The sequence below is a fragment of the Dipodomys spectabilis genome, unplaced genomic scaffold (assembly GCF_019054845.1).
Source record: "Dipodomys spectabilis isolate Male_0828 unplaced genomic scaffold, ASM1905484v1 ptg000178l, whole genome shotgun sequence".
Taxonomy (NCBI): domain Eukaryota; kingdom Metazoa; phylum Chordata; class Mammalia; order Rodentia; family Heteromyidae; genus Dipodomys; species Dipodomys spectabilis.
The window spans coordinates 5,610,298-5,637,379 of record NW_024870855.1 but is presented as its reverse complement, the minus strand read 5'-3'; the positions used below and the strand labels follow the sequence as shown (position 1 = coordinate 5,637,379).

Genomic DNA, 27,082 nt, shown 5'->3' with positions numbered 1-27,082 from the left:
TGAACAGTGCAACTAGGAACATGGATGTGTATCTTTATGGTTTCTTGGTTTGTGATGTTCTGGGTAGATTCCCAGGAGTGGCACGGCTGGGCCATAGGGAAGCTCCATGTTTAGTTTTTTTTTCTTTTTTTTCCATGTTTATTTTTTTGAGGAAACTTCAGAGTGCTCTTAAGAGTGGTTGTAAGCCGGGCGCTGGTGGCTCACGCCTGTAATCCTAGCTACCCAGGAGGCTGAGATCTGAGGATCATGGTTCAAAGCCAGCCCGGGCAGGAGAGACCGTGAGACTCCTATCTCCAATAAACCACCAGAAAACCGGAAGTGGCACTGTAGCTCAAGTGGTAGAGTGCTCGCCTTGAGCTGAAGAGCTGAGGGACAGCGCCCAGGCCCAGAGTTCAAGCCCCACGACTGACAAAAAAAAAAAAAAAAAAAGAGTGGTTGTACTAGTTTACATTTCCACCAACCATGCATGAGGGTACCTGCCCCCCCGCCCCCACATCTACACAACATTTGTTATTTGAATTCATGATGTTGGCCAATCTAATTGGCATGAGATATATCTCAGAGTTGTTTTGATTTGCATTTCCTTTATGAGCATTTCTTCATTTTTTTTTTTTTTTTTTTGCCATTTTAACCTCTTCTTCTGAGAAGTCTCTCCTCAGCTTCTTTGCCCATTTAGTGATTGGTTTATTAACTTTGGGAGGGTTAGTTTCTTGAGCTCCTTATATATTTTGGGTATTAGGCCTTTGTAAGACGTATTGCTGGTACAGATCTTCTCCCAGACTATTGGCTGTCTTTCCAGTTTAGTAACTATGTCCATAATTGTGCAGAGACGTTTTATTTTGTTAAATCCCATTTGTCAAGTCTCTCTTCTATCTGCTGTGCCCCTGGGACTCTTCAAAGAGTTTTTGCCTATGACTATGAGTTCTAGTGTTTGGAAGGAAATGATTATAAAATGACTGTGCTCATGATTCTTTTCCTCCCTGTCTTCCCTTTCTTACTCCCTCTCCTTCTTCCCTCTCTCCCTTCCTTCCTTCCTTCCTTCCTTCCTTCCTTCCTTCCTTCCTTCCTTCCTTCCTTCCTTCCTTCCTTCCTTTTCTTCTTTACCTCAGAACTAATTACTTATCTAATAGTAATATTATCTCTATGTTTAAAAAATGCCCCCCACACACAACCATGCACTTCTAATAAGTGTTATTGGCTGACAAAATTGAAAATACTTGCCTGAAAAAAATTATTTAAGAATAAGTCATTAGTGGCTCTGTGTGTGTGTGTGTGTGTGTGTGTGTGTGTGTGTGTGTGTGCTGTGTGTGCTGTGTTTCAAATACTGAGGTTTGTCCTTATGAAAGCTCTGACCCTCCCATGAGGGCCTCCCGTGTCTTCCCTGCTCTCCTGTTTCCCCGCTGTGCTCTCCCAAACAGGTTCTGGATGTGTGATGGGGAAACCCCAGCTGCCTTACCTTGGAGTTAATATTCTCCAGCTGGTTTACCTCAGCTTGAGGGCACCTTTTTCCTGACAAGCACTTGTGGTTTAGGAAGCTAAGCAATTGATTAGAAACTTCAGGGCTGTGAGTTCTAACTCTGGGTCTGCCCTGACACAGCACGTGACCTTGGGCAATTCATTTGATCTCTATCCAAACTCTCTGATGCTTGATAACAGGATTTTCTAAAACTCTGCCTGCCAATAAAGGCATATGGAACCACTCCTTGGTGCTACAGGAGGAGGCTACATTTCATTATCCCTCCATCTTTTAACTCTCTGTGCTTGTCCATCTCCCCACAGCGGGATCTCCATAGTCTAACTCTGGCTCCTTTTCCAAAGAAATAACTTGTTTTTTAATCCAAAAATGCACCAGGAGTCCTACTCTAGTTCCGACCTCCCTATAATTCCAGACTTTGTCCCTTAATGTTTTCCCCACAATACTGAATTACCCAGGCTGCTTTGGGGCAATGCTGAATCTCCCAGGGCCACTGTAAATACAAGAGAGAAATTTCCCTCTCATTTTTTCCCGCTGCATTCTATAAAGTAAAACTTATTGTTTTATGAGCCCCCACAAATCATTTTTATACTCTTTACTTTTTAACATCTCCTTTTATAGAACATGATTAAGTTAATACATTTTATTAAAAGCAATACAATTACAAGATCTCTCTTTTTTCTTAGAAAATAGGTACTTTTTCTGGTTTTGTTTTTTGACAAAAGATCTTATACCTTGATAATACTTGCCTTATAAGTTTTGTGAATGTTGATGGGTAGCACAGAAGAAAACTATTTCTCAAGAATCTTCAAAGTTACTAATATCTTTTGCTCCATTTAAAACAAAGCTGAAGAAGTCGAGTTGAGGATATTTCTCATTAACATCTTAGAGAGGATGCTTACTGTTTCAGACCTGCTTGTGAGATGAAAAGTTAAGGTTCTAAGGTGCCTAGCCTGGAATCCCACAGTGATGGTTGGGTGCTTGTTTACTCACAAGCTACTAAGGAGGCTGAGATCTAAGGATCATGGTTCTAAGGAAGAAAAATCCATATTAGATTCTAATCTCCAATGAACCACCAAAAAACCAGACGTGGAAGTGTTGCTCAAGTAGTGTAGAGCACTAGTTTTGAGTAAAAAAAAAAAAGCTAATTAAGGACATGAGGCCCTGCAGTTAAGCTCCAGTATTAGCACACACACATTTGCACACATACAAATAGAACATCACAGTGTATAATGGCTGTTTGAGACTCTGTGTATTTAACTAACCATTAAGCTATTTCCTGTGAAAAATAGGTACAGGTACATATGTGGTTCTAAAACTGTGATAGGTTCTTATCACAGTTCAGCGTAAGAAGACGGGAATGGAAGAAACAAGCAGCCAGCATTCTGCCTCCCACTTCCTGACTCATCCTTGGTTGCACACACACAAGCAAAGATTTTCAAGTCTGTTTTCTTATTGGACTTCCAAGTAATGTTCCATTTGAAGTATATATAAGATCACGCTTTGAATTTATTGCCTCTTACCACCTCACTTATCAGAGTGCATTCTTGTCTTTTTCCCCTCTCCTGATCTGGAAATGCTAATGGAACTCAGAGGTGAGCTGAGGTCACCCTTGTGAGGTTACCCTCACTCTGAGGTTATCCTGTCCTTTGAGATGTAAATGAAATTGTCTAACCTACCATTTCCTATCTCCTAGAAAGCACCCTGTGGATCTTGTTCCCATGGGAGTTTCTTCCGGATGCACCCCTGACCTCCTGCCTCTTCTCTCCCAGCCTGCCTGTCTCCAGCTCCATGTGACCTACATATGGAACTCTGTGCAACTCCTCCATCCCTGCTTCACTCCCATAAGAAACTGTTCCCTAGTGAATGAACTCTGGCCAGGCAATGGGAGAGGGTTCACATCTGAGGGAAGTTTTGCAGTCAGATATTAGGCATCATTGTTGTTGAAAATCTTTAAGACCCTGTCCCTGATTGCACTCCTCTGTCACACCAATTCTAGGCCCTCTCTTTCTTCCTCTCTTCCTTCTCTTCCTCCTCTTCCTCTTCTTCTTCCTTCTCTTCCTTTTCCTCCTCCCCTCCTCTTCCCTTCTTCCACTCTCTTTTCCTCCCCTCTTCTTCTTCCTTCTCCTACTCTTCCCCTCTTCCTCCTCTTCCTCCTCTTCTTATTCCTTATTTGCACCATCCCTCAATTCAAAATTCCTCTCCATTTCTTCATCCAGGCTTTATTTGCTGCCTCCTTCTTATGTGTAACCCCTACTACTCCCAGAGCCTTACCTTTGCTGTACCAGTCAATGTATTGGGGTATTTTTGCAAATAAAAATAATTTGTTTATAACACTGTAGTATAAGTGGTAGCAAATGCTGTTAAGGATGAGGGAGAAAGGAACCCTTATACACTGTTGATGGGAATGAAAATTAGTGCATTTACTATGAAAATCAGAATGGAAGTTTCTTAAAAGCTAACCTCAAACGTTCCTTATGAACCTATCGTACCACTATTGGGCATATATTAAAGAATATAAGTCAGGATACAATGGAGACACCAAAATAGTCACATTTATTGCAGTACCGTTCACAACAGCCAAACTATGGAATCAGCCTAGATGCCTTTCAATGGATAAAGAAAATGTGGTACATAGTCACAATGGACTATTATTTAGCCAGAAAGAAGAGTGAGTGCAATTGTGACATTTGCAGGAAAATGAATAGAGCTGGACGTCATAATGTTAAAGTGAAATAGCCCAGAATATCCAATGTGGAATCTAGACTTTGTGTGCGTGTGTGTGTGTGTGTGTGTGTGTGTGTGTGTGTGTGTGTGTGTGTATGTATATATTCATATAGAGAGAGAGATAGTATATAGACCTTACGTATATGTACATCATACAGCAAATGTATGTATGCACATATAGGGGGAAGAGAGAAGCAAAGAGAATGATGGAAAGTGAATAGTATCCAAATGTTTATGGTTGATGATGGCACTAGTAAACCCACTGAAAGCTGTTGAAAATGAGGGAGCGGAGGGACAGGGCAAAGACAGCAATAGAGAGAATGAACCCAATCAATGAACAAGGTATGCATTTGTGAAATACCTCTGAACAAACTCTTTGTAAAATTCATATACAATCAGAAACCAAATGAGCTTTTGAACTTCATTAGCAAAGTATAGGCCTGCTGGAGAGATATAGGCAATCTAATCAGTGAGCCCAACCTGAGGCTACCCCAAACTCATGCTGAGACAGTATGTTATCTAAGAGTATTAATGGTGATAGTAACGTTTATTAAGAAGTTGCTCAGCATCAGGCATCGTGCTAAGCAGACAAAATTTCTTATGTAAGTGAAGTTTTCACACTCTGTAAAACACACTTGTATGAAGTAGATTAAGACTTACCTCAGATCTCTTCAGTAGGAAGCACAGCTTGTGATGAGCCTGACATTAACCTTCCTTCCCTTAACTTCTTACTGTGGACAAAACCATGTTCTTCTCCCTAAATATTCCTGTCCAACTCTTGTCCCCTTGGTCCCCTGGGAAGTTCTGTCCACTCTCTGTCATCTCTCTGCCTCCTTCAAGAGACTTCCATCGAGTCTAAGGGGGTGCTGCCCATTCAAATTCTCTTCTGAAAATATATGCCCCCCTTCCCCCCCAGCATACAGGCAAGAATGAAATGTCTGGAGTAAACATTCTTTCTCCTTTTTCTCATCAATGATAATGAGAGAAGTCCTGAGAAGGTGCTGCTAGGTTCATGCACACATGGGCCTAAGCCCTAGCTCTAGATCTTAGTGTGTTTCCTAGGGAAAATTGCTTCTCTTCTAGGAATCTCCCCTGCTGGATAAAACGCACAGTAATACCTCCTTCCCTAGCATCGTGCTTGGTGCACAGAAAACACACAATGGATCGTTGGTTTCTTGTTAGATTTCTAGCACCAGCATATTGACTTAATATTTATTCAAAATATTCAACAGTTTCGACATTCAAATGTGAAGGAAGGCAATATGAAAAAACGTTCTGTTTTTCTACTCTTCTTTATTTTTATATGCATTTTCTTACAAAAATAAAAAAAGAATACTCATTACCTTGCTCATGTAACTGTAACCCCTCTGTACAGTATTTTCACAATAAAAAACTTATTTAAAAAATTTAAAAAGACACATTTCAAAGTACTTTCAGAAGAGATCTATTCTCTTATTCTTACATGATCTCTCCTTTTGGTGAAGAAAGGCAAACAGATATGTAAGACCCATGACCTGGAGCAACCCTGCCAGGGCCACTGCACAGTTCAGCAATGTGTGCATGTCTGGAAGGAATTGAGAGTGTCATCTCCTCTCTCACATTGGAACTTGCGCTCTTGCTCATAGCAGCAGTTCGCTGAACACTAGACCTCGGCTGGCTATTGAGGAAAGTTGTATCTAAATGGATTATAAATACAAGAGCAATGGTGGATGCTTAGACCATTTATCAACAATCCAGCACTTTCATCCATGTCTCCTCTGGATAAACATAAACACAAAATAGCTCTATGTGCTTATCTAAAACCACTGGCTGAGCAGACAGGGTTCAATCAGCAGACTTTCATTTGATTCCTCCTTTATCCAAAGGCTCCCGTAGGTAAGTCATGTACAGCAGACCCTCTGGCCAGGTGAAGGTTTCCAGTCATCTTTAATAGAGATGTTCCCCCAACAGCAAATTGACTTCTTTCTTCTTAACATCAGTAACTACAAGACAAAAGGAAACATGTATGTGAAACCCAGTCATCTTTCTATTTTCATACTTTAAATTCTTTCTGAAAGTGAAAAATAGTTAAAGCTTTGAAAGTTCCCTTGGGTTCAAGCATCCTCCTTGGATTCCCAAACCTTTATGGCCATCACCACTACTAAATTCCTAGATCACACCCACCTGTAAGGTTTGACTGGGTCATCTTGGGATGGCAGGCAAGCATCTTGCCATTTCAAAGAGTTTCCTTTAGGATATCAGGAAAGATAGTGCTCAATCTTTCAAGTACTATAACTACATTGTAACAGCCCAGTACATATGAATAGCTGCATCACCTCCTTCTCTACCATTGGGATATCTTGAGCCTTCTAACCCCTTTTCCCTTCTGCATCCTATGCAAATGCAGATTCATGCAATTTTTTTCTGGAAAATTACAAAAATTATTGGGTCTTAAGTGCAAGGGGCAGGTGGAACAATGGTAATTGGCAAAGATAGGCAAATAGCAGGCTTTGATTTGTCTGAGCAATCATTGGACCCTTGTCTTGCGCCACATTTACCCTACTTTCCCTATTGGTAAGAATCTAGTATAGTGATATTATAGTAGAGAAATCATTAATACAGGGAATTAAGAACCTCAACATTGATGGAGGAGCTGGAACAGAAAGCTCACCTCCCAGAGGCAACTGAGAGACCCAGAAATGTTCTGCTTTTTCTATGCTCAGGGAAGCTGCCAAGACCTGAGCAGGATAAAGATGCTCAAGAAGATAGAGCTACTTGCTGTAACTGCAGTTCTCTCTCTTTGCTACCCTCAGGAAAGTTAAGTCTGGAAGACCTATCTCAGGAACCATCCAATCTCTGATAGGAAGTGTGATATTCCCCTCTCCTTCTCTCTCCACATGACTCTCCATGACGAATAGACATTTCATGTAAATTCATGTGAATGGTGAAACCTAACTCTTTCCTGAAACTCTAGTTACAATGGTGTTTGGGAATTTTTCCCTTATTCTAAAAAAACTTCATAGTCTCTTTCTCACCAAGAGACTAGAGAAGATGGTGAGCCAATGTATTCTTCATATCTGCTAATTTCTTTGCAGTTTGCATGTTTGAATAAGCAATCTTTTGTGTAGACATACACATAACATATGTGCTTTGCTAATACAAATGATTGTGAAGCAGTATATGTACGGAAATGATTTGAGGGTGTCATAGAGATTAGTTGAAAGTTTTACCAAGTTCCAAAGTGCCATGCTAGTTTCCTGAACTCCCACATTGTACTTGAAATCATACTAAGATTTTTGTGTTTTAACTTCATATTGTATTTTCAGAACTGTTATGACTTACAGGTCCTTTTGGGCTCTACAATTCATATGTAATACTTATAATTTATGAGATAGATATAATTAATATCATATACAGGAACTTGCCCAAGATTCATAGTCAGGAACTGAATCTAGGATTCAAAAATCATCCCCCCAAATTATTAGTCTAACTTCAGAGCCAAGAATTTATTTTTATTTAATACTAGATGGTATAATTTTTTATCTTTCATCTCTTTCTGCCTTTTAGCTATATGTGTGTGTGTGAGAGAGAGATAGGGAGAAACAGAATGAGTTAGAGACAGAGACCAAGGTAAGAAGAAAGATGCTGTGTTCCCGTGGGTAGCTAGAACTGACATGAATGACCTTTGAGGATGAATGACCTTGAAAATTCAATGTGAAGTTTCTAGGCAGATGAGAGACAGGGGAACTCTCAAGTTCCTGCTATGAAAATGAAGTTTGAAGACCCTGCTGGACTATGGAGTAAGCATATGATAGAGGAGGGAACTAATGCCAAAGACTCTGTGGAAGGAGAATGTATTACCCAAGTGTGTTATATCTTAGTCATGAATCAAGTTATGTTATTGGATAAAGAGCCAGAAGAATGTCATTGCTTAGAATTTGTGATCAGAGTTAAATCTTGCCTCATCTGTCAGATTGTGTATCATGAAATAGCCATTTTGCAAATCTGGATTATATATTGTATATATGGGCAGTGGTATTATATATGAAACTTCATTGGAGCACAATGTCCTTGACTGTTTTCAGGGTTTTAGTTCATAAGATCAACTGCATTTTGTGACCTGTGGCATGAGAATGGGAAGCTATGGAGCTTGAGAAGAAATATCTTTACATTTTGAGGCCAATTTCGGTGTGGAAAATTAAAAAGCAACCACAGTCTGGGAGAAATAGGTTTCATAAAGGAGCCTGTCTGTGTTCCCCTCTGCCCTCTGACTTCTCACTTCCTAATTCTGAATCTTAGGTGGGTCTTTCTCAAGCCAGGTCAGAGATGGCTAATGCTTCTTTATTCTTCTTCCTTCCTCCTGTGACCAGCTTCCTTACTCCAACCACAGTTGTCCGTCAGTGGATCTTCCTTCAGTCCACACCTGGTGTTCTCTAATATCGGCCCCTGACCTTCACATCCGGAAGACAGAAGCCTCTTGTCATGCTCCATATTGGAAATGGCGAAGTAGATCCTTGCTTTTTTTCTCTGCTGCTTCTTCGGTTACCATTATGAAATACCTACTCTATCTAGGAATAGAGGAATGAACCACTTGCACTCTGCTCTAGATTCACAGCCAGCATTCTACAACTTTCCAAAGTTATCCATGTCCCATAGTCCAGACAAGTTTCTTTGTATGAATCGGCACCTGTCATCTTGCAGTGTCATGTTCTTAAGCATCTCATTGTCTCCAACTATGATATTTTCTTTTCTGCATCATCTTTTCTGCATAAAGTAATCTGGTCTTCTTTGTAGTAAGTCAAAGATAAGGGATAAGAGGATCTATCTACACATTGCTTTCCTTAGGAAAACAGCTATGTATTGTCTTACTTTAAATTGAAGTATTAATAAGTAAGCAATTTATTAGGGGAAATATATGAGCTCAAGTATGCATTGAACACATGAGAAGACACAAAAACATATGAGAAGATTACATGAAAACATCAGGTCCAGGTCTGTATATATCTGTATAATCACATGAACACAACATTGTAAATGCTTCCTGATTCAGGTGTGAAGCATTGGAGATACACATTTTGTAAGCAGCTTTCTGTTGCTAAAATAATGTTCTGAAAAGTGGCTGATACTAGATAATGCTGGGAAAACTCTAAGCAAAATAAAATGCAGTAATTCCTAAATAAATTTTATTTCTGGAAAGTAAAAAAAAAAAAAAACCTACTATCTACCCAGAGCTGCCCAACAGTATCTATGAACTGATGTATGATTTCAGAGGGAAGAGTAGCCATAAAACAAAGGGAAGTAGAAACTATAGCTAGCAGAGATTCTCTTTATAATACCAGTTTTAGTAAAAAAAAAAAAATATTTAACATGGGGTCAACTGGAATACTGGATTCTAGGTGTTGTCTCTTTCTCGTGTTTTCCTGTCCTCTCTTCACAATTGGATAGCTGTTAGAACAGCAGCACAGGAAACATCAGAGAAACAAAGGCACAAAATAACTCCTTCAAAAAATCTACATGGTGCCACGAACTTTCTCAGTCCTCATGATAGAAATATAAGCTATGCTCTGTCCCCAAGCAGCTTTTACTCTAATAGAAAAGACAATATTACAACAAATACTCTAATACAAGTATTTGATAGCGTTGCTCTTGTTTGTGCTGTTACTACTTGGATTTTTCAAGAAGTGCCTTGGGGATAATTAGTTACACACTTTTGATGAATTTTATCAGAACTACTCATGCCTTTAAATAATTTTCCACAATGAAGCTATGATGCTTTGAACTTTGGGGGCGTGTGATGGAGATAAAATGGCCATGACTGGGTAAAGGAGAGGGAGTGATGGATTGTTTCAGATATGCTGCAGGTAGGGCATGTTCTGAGTACAGAGCAAAAGAAAAACTTAATCGAAGGAAAGAAAAGTCTCTTTGGGCCTTTCTATTACCTCTCAGTCTACTGGCCTGACTGCAACCACCATCAACCAAACTCCGCTCCCCCAAAAATTAGAAAGAGTACAATATCAAAATTGAATTGGTAAACTATGGTTACTTGGAGTTTCACCTGTTACTACTACCTTATATGTCTTCTTGGCTAATTTGAAATGTGAAGGAAGAACTACATCTCCCCATTTAACAATTATCTTCTTAGTATGCTCAGCAGAGACTCTGTATTAACTGCATGTTGGCAAAGAAATATAACAGGAAGTTATATTAGCCATGCATGTATCTACATGAAGCCTAGTATATTTATTGGTGAACTCAATATGTGTGGCTCAAGTTGTAGAGTGCTAGCCAGCCTTGAGCATAAAAACTCTCAGGTACAGTGCTGAGGACCTAAGTTCAAGCCCCAGCACCAGTACCGAAAAGAAATAAATAAATAGAAAAAGAATATAACACAGAGGAAAGACCTCAGTGTCTCCAACCAGATAAACCCAGCATTAGACTCTTGTTCTACTTACAGACAAGCATTTACTTATCAGACACCTAATCTGAGCCAGCCATATTGATTACTTGGATTTTGTTTCTTTGTTTATAACATGAAAATAATCATATATGCTTTCTAGAAATGTTTTAATAAGTGCAGATTGAGCATAAAGGACTTCCAGATGGCTTCTGGCTCTTAGTAGGTACTTTACATGCTTTTGAAATAATAGTATGGCTTTTGTTTGAGTGGTTACAGGGGATCGATGAGATATGAGATGAGAAAGTTCTGAAGAATCCTCATCACTGTACTTGAATACTCATGCGTGAATGTGCAAACTGTCATTAAGATACTTACTAGGAACTTCTCACTGCAGAAACAGAGCATGATGCTTCTGCCTTCTTAATGAACTCTTCCTTCTGATGTCTGGTGGCTGCCTTTTCCCATTAAGCCCAGCAAGTCAGAAAAATCAATGAATCCACAAAAGCTGAAATTAACCATCGGAAGTGAAATAAACATTTACATATGGCTTCTATAAGCCTGATATATGTTTAGACCTTTAGTACAGTTTGATTTGTGGATCCTATCACCTTCAGACGTAGACTTTTTAGCAGCTGGGAACCTTATCCATCCTGTGTTTTGGATTGTGTTCTATTATGTCTAATGACTGTCAGAGTTCACCAATAAATACACTAGGCCCTATATAGATTCATTCATGGCTAATTCAGCAAGTATTCTAATAGAAATTATATATATATATATATATATATATATATATATATATATATATATTCTTTTACTTGGCTGCTGTATTACTAGACTCAAAGAGTCAGCTACAGATGTCTGTGAGGCTATCTATAAAAAGTGCAGGTGTTCAGCATTAGCAAATAGTTCTTATTATATGGATCAACTTTTGGCAGCTAGTAACGATGTTTCCTGAGATTGAAAAATGATTTTCTACCTTAAACAGTGGTTTCATATTACTGGAATGCTGAAATTGTAAAAAAAAAAAAAAAGAAAAGAAAGAAAAAAGAGAAAAAAACCACCCCACAAAATTCCTCTCATCAAGTAGTACTGAAACTGTTTTTGTTAGTTGTATACATTTCATGATTTGTATATTTTATACTAGAATGTAAGTCTTTCTTTTCACTGTTGTGGTTAAGCTTAGGTCCTTTGCCAGAGGAAGCAGACTATGAAGAATTAGGAAGTGTAATGCATCCTTGGTTCTGTTGCTGGTAAAGGAGCGTTGGGCCTGGCTGGGAGCCAAGGAAGGACCTGGGGCTAGAGATGCTTTCAAGGCTTTACAAATATTGGGGCATTTTTGTGTTCAGCTATTGGAGACTTGGTTTATCTCATCAGATATATTGGCAAGTTTCTTTTATGCCCATTTGCAAGGAGTTCAAATGCCCTTTGTAACAGAACTCTTGCCCTTCTTCTTCTGAGCCTCTCAAGTGTGCAGAATTTGAGGATCTTGTTTAAAATGATTTATGGGAAGCAGAGAATTCCTTCTGTCTGCATATCCTGCATTTCCTATAGACTGACCCATTGCTGAAGTGAGCTGATGAGATATTTGGTTTGTTAAATTTTAGGTTGAAAACACAAGACTGAAAACTGAAAGTTAGTTTCCTGCTTTGGAACACTATAGAAAAAAAACAACAAACCCATGATGTTTATTTGCAGTAAGTTAAAGAAATTTGCATTTAATGTTGGGCTCTTCGCTGCTTGCTTGGGAGTTTGCTGAGCCAATAAGATGAACTAGTTCAGCGAAATACAGAAATGACAGGAGGATTTGCTGGGTAAAATGGGGCTGGGGAACTATAATTGAATCCACCCTCAGCAGGCTGGTTATGTTAACTAATTTTCCATACTTGAGCACTCCATCACTGACTCTCTGGAATCTCTACAAAGCAGGTAAGCCTTGCTATCAAGGCAAAGCAAACAAACCAATGTCAGATCTGAGCTAAGCTGTCCTTTGGCAGACTTGAGTTACGGCCTGTGGCAGGAAAACGCAGCACTGTCCCATGTGTAAAGGTTTACGCCTTCATCATTTTCCCTTCCCTCTACTTCAGGTCTTCTCAGCAGAGTGCATTTCAGGGTTTTGTTCAACATATGAAAGGCTCAGTTTCAAAGGCTCAGGGTTTTCACATCCATGTCAGTATCACAGATTGAAATGTGAAGCGGGTATGGGGCTGCATACTTCCTTTAAACCTGAGCCAGTCATGCTGCAAAATGTTAGGGGAAGCCCTCTTTCATCTCGCCCTTTAATGTGAGGTTTGTTGATGTAACCCAATTTCCAGTCTGCAGAGGCCATCCTGTAATGCAGTGCCTCGATGATAAGCCCATCAGTCCTGTTTGATGTTTGAGTTTTCCCCTTCCCTGGTTTTCCCCTCCACTTTGGTATGGAGAGTAACTTTGATGATACTGATGCTCTGGCTTACCAGTGTGGGATGACTAGAATTCCATTGACACTCATCAGGTAGCTTAGGTTGAAACAATGCACTTTTGCAGTTATTATACTGTGGATATAATTACGAGTGGGATTATAGAAATAAATATGCTTTTATAGGCTCTGTGTGTGTGTGTGTGTGTGTGTGTGTGTGTGTGTGTGTGTGCATATGAGTGTGGGCGCACACTGCTACTGGCGCTTCAACTCAGGTCCTTGAGCTCTCATTTGCTTTTTTGCTCAAAGTTGGTCCTCTACCATTTGAGCCACACCCCCACTTCCAGCCTTGAGGTAGTTAACTAGAGAAAGGAATCGTATGGACTTTTTTTTGCCTGAAATGGCATTGAACTATGTAGCCAGGATAATAGGTGTGAGCCTCTGGTGCCTGGTCCCTCTATTTTGAATAAGTATGTTTACTAAGAAGGTACTAAAAGCTGGTTCTGGACCCTTCTGTGACCTCTGGAAGTAGAGAAAGCTGTTCTGCATTTCCCAGGTAGTAGTCTCTGTGCATGGAGAGTATGCCATGGTGTGCGTGGGCATAAATTGAGGGTAAAATGGGGGAAGGGAGGGGAAGGAACCAGTGTTAGCAGGAGAAAGGATGTGAGATAAAATACATGGCATGCTATCTGGTCCTTGGTAGAAGACCATAAGAAACTAAGAGGCCATGTTGTATTTTTATTAGTCGCTATTCTATAAGGCAGAATCAAGTATGAATAAGGCCCACAGTCTGTTGTTTGGAATACTGCAATTGTCCAAGTCATTTGGGAATCAGGCCAGTGAAATACATGTTGAAATGCATAACAGTGCCAATATTTGGCCATGTGTGATTTATGAAAACATATGATTTAATGTTTTCATTTCATCTAATTTCATATGACTCAATTCCATATAGCCAAATTGCTCTTATTTTTTCTGTTTAGAAACATCCTTCACGGTCTCCCTTTTCATAGAAGCCCAGGACTGTAGTAAGGGCAAGAGGGCAATAGATTCTCATGAGTATCTGTCTGTTGGTCTTTGAATTGGTTCTTTCTGGAAAAGAGAAGCAATGATTAAAAAAAAAAGGATGTAGAATTCAAATTATGATGCTGAAGGTGACCTTGGAACCTTCATTTGTCCATCCATTTCTTCCTATTGAACCATGCATGCCATTCATAAAATTGCTTACCCTCAGCAATGATCAGTAGCAATGAAGAATATTTGCACAGCCTGGCGTGGTTGCCAGCCTGTAATCTCAGTATTCATCCAGGCTAAGGCAGGAGAACCATGAGTTGGAGGTCAGCCTAGATAGGGAGAGGGCTATATAGTGAGAGGTCAGCTTGGGTTACAATGAGGCCCTGCTTTAAGACAACAACAACAAAAAGGATATGATTGTCCCTTCCTGAGGTACTCTTCTGTGTGAGTGCCCTGGGCTCTACAGTCCTACAGCAGTGTACTCACTCAGTGTTCCATGGGGAATAGGACAGTTGAAAAAGAAACAAGGCCTTTTTAAATATAAGTTCCCTGCCCCCCTTTTTTATTACTTTAAAGGGAAGAACTAGTAAGAATTGGTAAGATTTAAAGTTAAGTAGCTGAAATTTCTCTGGTAATTGTTTTCCCTAATATATCAATTTTAAAACATTCAAAACAACATGTTTGCTATGGGTACGAGTGGAATTATATCACCGAATAGATGTTATATAGGTTATATATATTCCCAAGCAGGCATCTTGTCTTGCTTCTGTAAGAATATGAGTCCCTTTTAAGTATGTTGAAATTCCATTGATTTCAAACCGCTGTCGGAGCGAGGTGTCATGATGGCTCCTTGAGGCCCTATCTCCCTCATTAGCTTAGTTGCGCAATGTGAACATCCTGACAACTTCCTGGTGAACATATTGCAATCCACCGGGGCCATTTCAGAGCATTGCCATGTCCACGTGAAGCCCTCGGACTCCTCAGAGTTGCCTTTGGGCATGTGCCAGAGAGTCGGAAATCCTTCCTGTGCTTTCTGCATCCCTTACCTTCCCCTCTTCTAACCAGAGTAACTCTGTCGTTCGTGTTTTGTATTTGAAGAAAGAGCCAAACTAAAAAGGAAACCTTTTGTAAACGACGGGATCAAAAGATGTGTAGGATGTCTCCTAACTCATTGAGGAATTAGAAATTTTCCTCTATAAATATCAAAATGTACAATCTGACAGTATATGCCAGTACAATTCAAGGAGGATAATTTTCTTCCTTTCCAGGCATCCCTACTGAGGCCCATAAAATAGAAACATCTGTCTCTCTGGAAGTACTGGGAAGAGGGGAAACTTTCACCCTTCCTGCCAGCCTCCTCCCACAGGAAAGGGGACTTATCTGATCGCTGATTGGGGACAGTAACTGGAGGGGGTGAAGCCCCTCCAGAGCTGCTTTCTGTCAGCCCAGCTTGCCTACAGGTGGGACATATTCTTCACGCAGAGCTATGGTGAGGGCAGAGCCTGATTATGACCTCAGGTACTAGATAACGTTGCTTGATCCTACTTTCCTAGCAATAATGATCTATGGATCCCTATCCGATTCTCATATCAACTTCCCAGCAACTTCCCAAGTTGTAGGAGGGGAGGTCGAAGAAAGGAAATTTCTTAAAGAAAACTCTACAAGCTGAGTGCTGATTCTTTGGCAATTGCTTCTCAATTTCCTCACTGTAGAGAACACCCCATCTCCTCCACCATTCCTGACCTGTCTGACAGTACTTCCCATATTCAGCCTATGTTCTTCTCTCCTGACTCCTTCCTGTGTTCTGGGCGTGCCCCAGCCAGCACACAATGGACTAGCTGCATTGCCAAATCAGTTATGCTTATTCCACTCATGATGCCAGTTCTGTCTCCTGGCCCCTGGCACACCTGGAATACCTCATGGTATGGACTTAATTCACAGCCCAGTGAGTTCTTATAGAGGTGTCTGTGTCACATGCACACACATCTATAGATGGACTCCAAGACAGGGAAACAAGAGGTTTTTCCTTGTTGTTCTTAATATACTACATGATTTCTTTTTTCTTTTGTATTTTTTCCTATGGTTTACCCCCTATTTGATTTTGGTGCCCTGGGTATTGCATATACATTTACCTGAATTAGGGAAGGGAAGGCAAGACAAAGGACAAAGGGCAAACCCATACAACAGCGATACTCATAAGACAATATGTTGGAAATAAACTGTACAACTTGGGGGTGAGGGGGAGGGAAAGTGGGAGAATAATCAAAGGGGGAACAAGTTCTACAAGAAATGTACTCACTACCTTACATATGTAACTGCAATCCCTCTGTACATCATCTTGACAATACAATATTTTATAAAAGAAATTGGGCACTCACACCTGCAGCAGTCAGTACAGATGACCCAGCCTTCTGAGAGAGAACCTAGAACACACTGGTGAGGGGGTCCAGTGATAGGCTGGATACACCTGAGAGGGAACAGACTTTTATAACTGACAACTTCTTTTTTTTTTTCTTTGTTGGTAGTGGGGCTTGAACTCTGGGCTTAGGCACTGTCCCTGCGCTCTTCAGCTCAAGGCAAGTGCTCTACTGCTTGAGCCACAACACCCTCCTGATTTTCTAGTGGTTTATTGGAGATAAGAGTCTCACGGACTTTCCTGCCTGGGCTGGCTTTGAACCTGGATCCTCAGATCTCAACCTCCTGAGTAGCTAGGATTATAGGCTTGAGCCACTGGTGCCCAGCTAGCTGACAATTTCTGTAGTAAGAAGAGGTCAGATTAGAATGGACACTGTCAGGACAAGTGGCTGAAAATCTATGACATGAAACCATTATGAGGTCAAAGCATTAGAAGGGCATCAAATAATATTGTGACATGTTTGAAACTTTCCTGTGTGAATTGGAGGGGAGAGACAAGTATGACTACCCAAACCCAGGCAGGCCATACTAGGACCTGTATACCTTATATGTCATGAAGGCACCTGCTATACTTCAGCAGAATGCATGCTTTCAGACTGTGCATAAGGAACATTCAGAAGGAGCGTCTCCATTACCACCACCATTGCTAACATCAGACATTACAAATCAAATGTTGAAAAGGTGACTTACTGATATACTTGAACTTGTGAGAAAAACTCTTACTCAGGGAATGTTCTGAAGCAGGCCCTGGTGTATTTCCTGAGTACCTGTGAAGACATAGAGACACATAGAGTTAGACCACTTGCCCACATTCAGTAGAAACAGAACCATAGATATATAAGTTAATGCGTAAAGATGTAGGCTCTGTCATATTCCTAGCACTGATTAAATCACTTCAAAAAGCACATATCCATAACCACAAAACTAATATTGAAAATATATTTTGACATGCAATTGTGACACACAATGCAAGGGCTGTGATCAAGAAGATTATAGTTTGACCTCACCTAAATCAATAGCCATGTTCATACCATCATCTCAACAATATGGAAGATGAGGTCCGGAGGACTATGATTCCAGGTCATTGGACAAAAGTAATTAGTGAGACACAAAAAAGAAGTTAGTAGTTCACTTTGCCTAACATCATCTTCTCTGACCTTTTCTGCTTGTCTCAGACATATACTAGTTATTGCAAATAAGGGAAACCATGGGACCTATGTTTCTTTGGGCCTGGCTTACTTCACTTAATATATTTTTTTCCAAGTCTTTCCATTTCCTAACAAATTGGCCAATGTCATTCTTTCTGATGGAGGCATAGAATTCCATTGTGTATATATACCACATTTTCTTGATCCATTAATCTACTGAGGGGCATCTGGGTTGGTTCCATATCTTAGCTATGCTAAATAATGCTGTAATAAACATAGTTGTGCTGGTAGCTTTAGTATAGCCTTGTTTGTGATCGTTTGGGTAAATGCCCAAAAGTGGGATTGCTGGGTCATAGGGGAGCTCTATGTGGAGTCTTTTGAGGAGCCTCCATACTACTTTCCAAAGTGGTTGAACAAGTTTACACTCCCAACAGTGCAGTAAGGTTCCCTTCTGTCCACATCCCCTCCAGCATCTGTTGTTATTAGAGTTCTTGATTATAGCCATTCTAACTGCGATGAGGTAGAATCTCAATGTTGTTTTGATTTGCATTTCTCTTATGGCTAGAGAGGTTGAGCATTTCTTCATATGTCTATTGGCCATTCTTCTTTCCTATTCAGAGAAGTTTCTCTTTAAGTCTTTAGCCCACTTATTTATTGGGCAGTTGTTTCTTTGAAGATTTGTTGGAGGATTTAATTTTTTGAGTTCCAGTTATATTTTAGATATGAGACCCTTGTCCATTGTATGGCTAGTGAAGATCTTTTCCCAATCCGTGGGCTTTCTATTGATCTTGCTAGCTATGTCCTTTGCTATGCAGAAGCTCTGCAACTTCATGCAATCCCATTTGTCCAACCTTTCAAGGACACAAGTGGTTTTGTCTTTCTTGCTATTATTTCTAACGTATTTATAAGGTGATTTTTTTGTTGCTTTGTATGTCCCTCCCCCTCGGTTTAACACCCTGTTCTCACTGTATTTGATGTTAGTATAATTTGGGGAGTGGAAGAGAAAAAACAAATTGTTTAAGTAGGGATACAGACTGACCCATTGCAACAATGAGATGTACAAGACGCTATGTCGAAACACGAACTTTACAACTTTGGCTGGGGCAGGCAGGGGGGTGAGGGGGAGTATGTAGTCATGGAGAGGGGAGGGCAGGGATGGTAGGGGAAAACAAAGGAGGAGGCAACAATGTTTGCTAAGAAATGTACTCATTACCTTGTTTTTGTAATTGTAACCCCTCTGCATGGTATTTTCCCAATAAAAGCTTACTAAAAAAAAGAAGTTAGTGGCCACCTGCCTTGCAAATGTGAAGTTCTTAGTACCACAAAAACAAAGATTATACTTAATTATCATAAAACAGAGACAATAAAATTCTAAAAATATGATTCTTACTATAATAGAATAGCAAAATTGCAGAAATTTGTGAAAATGAAAATCAAATTCACTCTAGTCCTATCATTGGTAACCACTAATAATACTTCAGTACACTTCCACTAACATTTGTAATGAGTGTGAGAAGCTATTGTCTTTTTACATATTTATTTATATTTTGTTGTATTTGTCTTGTCATATCACTATTTTTTCATATATTTTTCATTATTCCACAATCTGTTTTGGTAGGTTTTAGATATTTGATTGTATAGAAGCATACTATTTGCTTTCCTTATTTTTTAAAGTTTAAAGAGTTTCTGGTCTTTTTTAAACAGTACCTATTTATTGTGAGTTGAATTATGTCCCTGAAAAGATATGTAGATGTTCTAACTCCTGGTATCTGTGAAGGAGATCTTGTCTGGAAGTAGAGTCTCTGAAAATGTAGCTGAAGTAAGAGGAGGTTATACTAGGTGTGATAGTCCCTACAAAGTGTATCTTTGCTTTTGATGCACACATTGAAATAGTGCCTAAATTTACTAAATAACATTGGCAGAGATACCAAAATGATCCTTACCACTAAACAGTTCTATAATAAAATCTATATAACTAAGTTATGATATTCTACAGTAATTGTATCTTATAGGGGTTTTTTGATATTTTACTTTGGTATTAAGTATAGATGGATTGATTGATAGTTTTTTTCTGTTAGTCTATTGTCAGAGTACTTGGTAAGATAATTGATAAAATATATTTCTGATACCCCTTAATTAAGGCTAATTTTCAGTCATTAAAAAACAACCATGTGGTAATAATTTCAGAATACCAAATTACCAAGAAATTAGTAGGAATCCCTTAATCTACTTATTCTTCATTCAGAATTAATGTGTTAGTATTAGTCATTTGCTACTGCTGAAGAAATGATTCCAAAAGATGTAGCATAACATGACAAGGATTTACTGTCTCCGTTTTGTTCCAGGAGGCTAAGTATGGCTGAGTTGAGAACCTCTGGTTCAAGGCCGGCCTGCCTGGCTGGGCTGCAGCCTCACTTGACGGTTCTATGGGGAAGTGTCAGCAGTGCTCAGTGCTGCACAAGGTGTTAAACTGAGAACCTCAGGTCCAAACAGGCCCTGGGATGGAGGCTTCTCTCAGTGTCTTGAAGTATAGACTTTTCTGTGAGGCCAAAACAGGTGAGGTGAGCTGTCAGGGTGAGGAGAAATAGTGTACAAGATGGAAGGCAGTCTTTTCCACTTCTGGGGCATGATGTTCTGCTGTATTCTACTCACTGGAAAGAAATTTAATCCATACTCCAGAAAGTGTGGATTCCAGGGAGAGGAGCCAATGGCAGGCTATCCTAGAAGTTGTCTACCACATGTTAGATGTAGCTCTCTGCTTATGGATGACATTTTAAAATCATACTTCAGCAGTTGTGAGTCACCTGAGGCCAGGTCAGGGAAGCAAATCCTGAGGGTTTGGACTGTCACTGATTATAAGCTTCTAGGGAGGATTGTTTAACCTCCTTACAGAATTTCAGGCAGAAATGATTGGCAGTGAGCACTCATTTTTGCAATAAGTCAGATCTTCCTCCATTGTCATTGGTGTTTGACAATAAAAATATATTTCTAGAAAGGATCAAAATTTGCCATTTTGCATTCCTGAATGGTTTTCTTTCACTTACTGTTAGATCTTAAAAATGTTGTCAGGCTGTTCCTAAATATGCATTTTTTTCACTGTACTGTTTTGAACCATTGGCTCTGCTTATATCAGTCTTTGTTTATTTTAAAGAAAGTTTTCCCTCTGGTATCTGTAATTATTTCTACTTTTTTCCATTTCATTCTTTTCTTTAGAAACATTGTTTAGCCTCAGGTTGGTTTTCTGTGTTTTGCCATCTGTCATTTCCTTCATTCTCCTTAGCTACTTTTATTTGTATGTGAAGAAAGTATTTATAAGTATCATTGATTTGAGTTTTTGCATCATTCTTCCCTACTTGCAATGCATGTTTGTAGGATTTTAATTCTAATAATGTGATTCTTTATTCATTTTATTATTGTCCTTTTAACTTTAATAACTTTAAAGTATTCCTTTCATTAAAGAGTGTTTGTTCGAGCATGGTGTACGTGGTTTATACCTATTATCTTAGCTACTCAGGATGGCTGAGATCTGAAGGATCTTGAATTGGCATTCAAGCAGAAAAATCCAACTGACCATCTTCAGCTAATCAGTATAAAGCAGATTTGGAGGTATGGCTCATGTGATAGAGTGTTATTTGAGCCAGCAAGTAATCACAAGACTTTGAGTTCTAACTTCAGTCCCAGCAAAAAAAAAAATTTTTTTAAAGATTGTTGATTTTATCTAAATATGCCTCATCTTCTTGTCCTCCATTGAGGAATCTAGATGCTTCTTTGAAATTTCCTGCAATAATGTTGTATTTTGTTCTTTCACCTCATCTGTATATTTTTTCTTCTTGCTTTTTCTGCAAATTATTTTCTTCATCTTTGAATAAGAGTTTGGGAGTAAATATTTCCCAATAATAAAGAAACTAGAGATAGGGAATGGTAGCTCATGTCTGTAATCTTGATTACATAGGAAGCAGAAATCTGGAGGATCAAAATTCAAGGCTAGCCTGGGCAAAAAAAGAGCTTCCCATCTCAACCAAGTTCTTGAGAACCCGTCTTAAGCAATAAAAGGCTGGGTTCATTTGGTACATGCATGTCATTCCAGCTACTGAGGACTTGTAAATAGGAGGATTGCAGTCCAGGCTGACAGGGGCATAAATGTGAGACTCTGTCTGAAAAATACATGAAACAAAAAATGACTATCGGTATGGCCCAAGTAGTAGAGCACCTGCTTGAAGTGCTGAGCTTAAACTGAAAGAAAGAGAGAGGGGGGAAAGAAGGAAGGAAGAGAGAGAGAGGGGGGGGAGGGAGAGGGAGAGCGAGAGGGAGAGGGAGGGAGAGAAACAGAGAGAGAAACAGAGAGAGAGAAAAAGAAAGAAAGAAAGAAAGAAGAAAGAAAGAAAGAAAAGACAAAGAAGGAAGCTGAGTAAGGGGTTGGGAAGGTGGCTCAGTGCCTCACATGCATGATGCCCTGGTTTTGATTCCTCAGCACCTCATAAACAAAAATCCAGAACTGGCACTGTGGCTCAAGTGGTAGAATGCTGGCCTTGAGCTAAAGACCTGAGGCTGATGGCACCCAGGCCCAGAGTTAAATCCCTACGACCGACACACACACACACACACACACACACACACACACACACACACACACACACACACACACACACAAACACACACAGAAGCTGGGTGCTGGTGAGTCACACCTGTAATCCTAAGCTACTCAAGAGGTTGCGATCTGAGGATCACGTCCATGAGACTCTAATCTCTAATTAACCACCAGAAAATTGGAACTGGTGTTGCAGCTCAAATAGTAGAGCACTAGCTTTGAGCAAAAATGCTCAGGAACAGCACCCAGGCCCTGAGTTCAAGCCCCATGACTGACAAAAATGAAAAAAAAAAGGAAGAATCCTTTGCTATATCTTTTTACATTGTTGACTTACTTTTATTAGTTGGCACCTAGAGTGCACAATGACATACTTAACTCTTGTTTCCTTGCAGGCTTAAGTTACAGGGAGCTCCCTTCAATTGTCCTACCTTAACTTCTTATTTCTCTAGCTTTGATGAATCAATTAAATATACACTTTGTGATACCAGGGCTCTGTGTACACTTATTTCCAAAATGTACTATTTGATTTCTAGGGTCGTATTAAATACATTTAAAACCAACCCCAGATTCAAACAAAACCTTGATATGTAGGTACATTTCCTCTTGTTCCTAGTAAAATAAAAATAAAACCCATGAATCTAAAATTAGTTCTTCTCTTGAGGATATCTCTTGAGGATTTACAACCTGAATACTGAGATAATTACTTTTTTCCTCCAAAATAAAAACCTTATCTTATAAAATTATAAACCTGATCAAGACTTTCTCGTCTGTTTCTCTGTTCTACAGAGCTCTTCAGAGGAGAGAGAACTGGACACAATTTGGATGTATTTCACTTTCTTTGAGGAGCAATGGTTTAGGGTGGCAGCTGTCTCTTGCATGGATATTTTTTGGGTTTATTGAATAAATTGAGTACAGTGGCCCTTTCTCCTGTCCCTTTGTTGGGCATTATTCACAGTTGCTTGAGAGTTGTCTGGTCAGATCCATTGAGCCCTTAGCCTAGTCCATGAAAACAATTGACTCCTTCGGATATCTCTCCCTTAATCCCTTGAAGAACAAGCTAACCTGATTCATTGGGATGTTTCAAATGAAATCCATCTATTAAGTCAGAGAAAAGTAGTGTTTTCCTCTTCCTGAATGCTAAAATTAGTTTTTGTGGAAATGATTTAGTTGTGTTCACAGTATTGCGGGCCTCTATGTGACACAGTAGCAAGTACATATCAGCTGTTAAGAAACAAAGAGCTTGCTTTCCTACCAAAGACATATGGTAAAAACCACCACCACCACAACAACTTCAGAAAATAAATAAATAAAAGGATACTAGAAAGAAAGTTTGCACACACAGGAAGAAGTCAAGAGAATTAGTTTAAGGAATACATCACTCATTTTCCCATGAGGTATCCAATCTCACAAGCACTGAATATTGATCCCGTTTTTTAAAAAATTGGATGTTCAATTAAGATGCTAGTTACTTTAGCAACAGGGAGATGGATAGCTCACATTAGTGAGTGAGAAATAGTCTTTTGCTGTTGTCATTTATGAGAATGAAAAGTATAAGAATTCAAGTTAAAAAAATTCCTTTTCTAATTGCAGTTCAGCCCACAAGCTTGCACATCCTATAACAAGAAATCTTGTTAGCTGCCAAAATCTGCCATCCAATCTGTCTGGTAGCTGATTCCGTTATTACATTTTGATGTGCCCTTGACAAGCTTTAGCACACAAAAGCTCAACATCTCCTTCTCAGCCCCTCAGTACCAGGCAGATCATGGAGAGATGACAAAGGCCTGTACTTGACTCTGTATTTGCATAGCTGGCATGTTTATAAACAGATCGGAGTGTAAGGAGAGCAAATGCTCATCCCCATCAGCCACCCTTCTTGTCTTGCTTGTCATTTAAACTAAATTTTCAGTGACTTTGTCCTGCCTTGGGCGCTTCATGCACAGGAAGACCCAAACCGTAGGCTCATGCCTATAGTCCTCAGAAGGCTGAGATCAAGGATCACAGTTCCAAGCCAGCCCAGAGAAGGAAATTCTGTGAGACTCTTATCTCCAATTAATCAGCAAAAAGCCGGAAGTAGAACTATGGATCAAGTGGTTAGAGCGCTAGCCTTTTGCCAAAGAAAAATACAGTATGCAGGCTTTGACTTCAAGCCCCAGGATCAACACATACACAAAAGACCCAAATAGAATTTATTATTATTATTATTGTTATTTGAATAAAAAGCCCACTCAAATTGTGAAAAAAAAACATTGCTACCGTACTTTTGCAAATATACCCCTCTCTCCTTTTCTCCTCTTTCTTCTCTCTCCCTTTCTCCTCTCTCTCCTTTCTCCTTCCTTCCCTTTTCCCCCTCTCCCATTCCCTGGTGTTAATGTGATATAAATGCTTTGGCTAGATTTCCTTTGAAAGGCCATAACCCGCTCCTTGGGAATAAAAGACTTTCAACATCATCCTTAGCCACACTAAATTTTATTGCAAAGAAGAATTTGCTCTTCTACCCTGGGTAAAGAATTAGTCTGCAGACTTGTCCACTGCTAACCTCAAATGTTAGAACAGCATTGGCTACCAAGGTGATGACACCTTGTAGCCTAGGACATCTTCCAAGCCCAGAGTCCATGATTGGTTGATTATGGAGGATCATATGATCAAAACAGGAAACTACTCACTAGTTTTGTGAGGCTGGGGGGAAGAATGGGGACAGTGTTGAAACCATAAAGGTTCCATTTGCTACATTCATAAAAATATATGTCAAGAGATGTATTTCATGAATTGCATTTAATGACTACTATAAACTTTCTTTAAAAAATATTCAGTGGAGAATACTTTCAAATCCATGTGTGTGCTTAATTTCTGATTCTCTCCTGTACCATAATAGTGAGGTTTTCAGTTGAAGGCTACATACAGCTTCCTGTCTGATTAGATTTGCCAAAAATATATTGCTCTCAGAAAGATAAGTTGTTAATGAATCATAGAGAGGACGTAAAATGGGAGGGTGAAACAGGAGACTTGCCATTAGTTGAATACTTTTTACAGCTGGGTAGCTCATCACTGCTGAGTGTTTTACACATGCTATGCAATTTAACATCATAATCAGAATATAGATCTCTTCAAAATAAGAATTATCCCCATTTTGCAGATAACAAAGAGATAAAGAAAGATGAAGTAACAGTCCCAAAGCTGCACAGCTAGCAAATTAAAATCTAGGGGTTGGAAAGGAGGATAAAGGAAGTTGAATGCTGTTGAAATAGATTGCTTCCAACTATGAAAAAAAAAGTCTAGGTCAGTCATATGCCGAAATCATGTGTAGTCTCACTGTATCTTTTTGTTTCAGAGACAAGATGTCTGAACACCTAGATTTGACTCTAACATACAAAATCCTTACAGGCATAGAGTGTACCTCAAAGGGACAGACATAGTTCACTTTAGTTGGTCAATATCAGATGGAAAGTATTTATGAATAGTAGTAATGGTTCTGATAGAAATAAGAAGCAGATATACTCACCGGTTAGAGGTGGCCAGTAAAGAATTGAGATTAGCATGCCTAGATTAATCTTTCTTATTTTTTAAAATACACTTAAACCAACTGTCCTAAGAAAACTCTTCCTTCTCTTTCTCATGTAACCAAATCCAGATGTGAAACTACTTTGCTGTAATAATTGCTTCGTGTTTGACTCTGACTCGCTTGACCTTTCTTAAACCTTGTTCCTCTCTCAACCTATTTCGATGCTAGTTTCCAGACTGAAATCAAATTTGGGCCCTAAAATGAGGAGTGTCTGCAACCTGAAAATTCCAATTTAATTTACACTGTTCTGGAAACATTTCAAGTTGAAGGGTAAGGGAGAATGATGATCTCGCTAGGACCCAAGATCCAAGCCCAGTCTATGGTGTGTTCCTGTAGCTTAGCCCCTCTTCCAGGCAGGGCCCTCAACTGGGGCCTTCTTGGCTTGGAGTCAATTCACTGCAGTTAACATTCAGTTCACACATCATTGGGTGAAGCCCGAGTTACGGAGAAACACTGTTCCTGTCATGGCAGAGGTATGTTGCGTGCACCTGCAGTTTGAAGTTTTTGTTGGGGGAATAGACTGAAATGAATGAAAAGATTGAATCTGGATTTTTTGTACTCCACCTGCTGTAGTATATTTTTGTTGGACAGAATAATGAGAGGTGTGTTTATAGCTTCGGGGTAAGAATACATTTGGGGTTACATGGTTTTAAGGCTTTTTTTTCTTTAAAGCAATAAATCAAATATCCAGGAGAACAGCTATATATATAATTGTTATAGAGTTTGGGGATATATATATATGTACATCTTAGGCTTTTTTCTTTCCCTTTGTTAAGCAGTCTTTCCCTTCCGTTTGCCCCTGCTAGTGGTATGTGAACAGCCCATCTGTGCTGAGTTTTAATAGTGACACTATAACCAGGATACGAATAAAAAACTTGCCTGTCATGCTTATAAACTCACAGTTACCAGATTCTGCTTTAAGTATAGGAGGGTGATTTGGCCCCAAATATTCTGTTGGCCTTGCTAACATATAATTAAGAAAATCTCATAAAGTAGATTTCATAATCATTACATCCTTGCTAGAGGTCCTAAAGTCAAACAAGAGAAATCATTGGCTCAGACACTGTGGCTCTTCTTTTTTTGGGGGGGGGGGGCGTCCGGTCGTGGGCCTGAACTCTGGGCCTGGGCGCTGTCCCTCGGCTCTTCAGCTCAAGGCTAGTGCTCTACCACTTGAGCCACAGCGCCACTTCCGGCTTTTTTCTTTTTGCTTATGTGGTGCTGAGGGATCGAACTCAGGGCTTCCCAGCCCCACTGTGGCTCTTCTGTTGCAGGGCTGGGAAGAGAACCTTGGTCATCTGACCCTGAACCCTGTGATCCACAGTCTTTATCTGCATCAGCACTCTGAATAAAACTCTACGCCTCAACGGTAGTAAAACCCTTTGT

At 39.6% G+C, this 27,082-nt stretch overlaps 1 protein-coding gene across 2 annotated transcripts in view; it reads left to right on the top strand.

Annotated features, from left to right (window-relative positions):
* Positions 1-27,082, top strand: part of Sugct (succinyl-CoA:glutarate-CoA transferase) — a 604,197-nt gene that overhangs the window by 409,393 nt on the left and 167,722 nt on the right. The window lies entirely within an intron of this gene.